Source organism: Paroedura picta, chromosome 17 (genome assembly GCF_049243985.1).
Source record: "Paroedura picta isolate Pp20150507F chromosome 17, Ppicta_v3.0, whole genome shotgun sequence".
In the NCBI taxonomy this organism is placed as follows: domain Eukaryota; kingdom Metazoa; phylum Chordata; class Lepidosauria; order Squamata; family Gekkonidae; genus Paroedura; species Paroedura picta.
Window position 1 is genome coordinate 20,521,230 of NC_135385.1, and position 515 is coordinate 20,521,744.

A 515-nucleotide genomic window follows, 5' to 3' on the forward strand; every position below is an offset into this window, starting at 1 on the left:
AAAATCTATCCGTCTGCACCACAACAGGATCACAGGGAGTACCCCTAGACCTGGCCCAGGACGCCCCTAGCAACGGCTTCCCCTAGCAACAGCCCAGCCCTGCAGCGACAGTCCAAGCTGCTCAAAAACAGGCCTGAGCTTCGACGTTTTGCAGCCTTTCTCCGGAGAATAGCCGTCACCGGAGAAGGAACATCTGCATGACGCAGTCCGGGCCTCGCCTGATTCTGCCACCAACATGCGCCTTTCTGGTGACAAGACCATTGCTATGGCAACAGGAAATGGCCCCTCTGAGCCATCTTCTCTGGGCCTCTGCATGGGGCGGGAGGGAGGCCTTTGAACTGGGCAGAAGCCCATGTAAGTGAGCTTAATAGATTTTAACTTAATAAACATAAGGATAAATTAGGTTTCGTCCCCACAACAAGAGGCAGACGGCACAGCAGCATGGAAAGGCCCTAGTGCATTAGAGCTCGGCATATTATTTATTTACAAAGGGATCCACCTTCGAGCAGCATGAA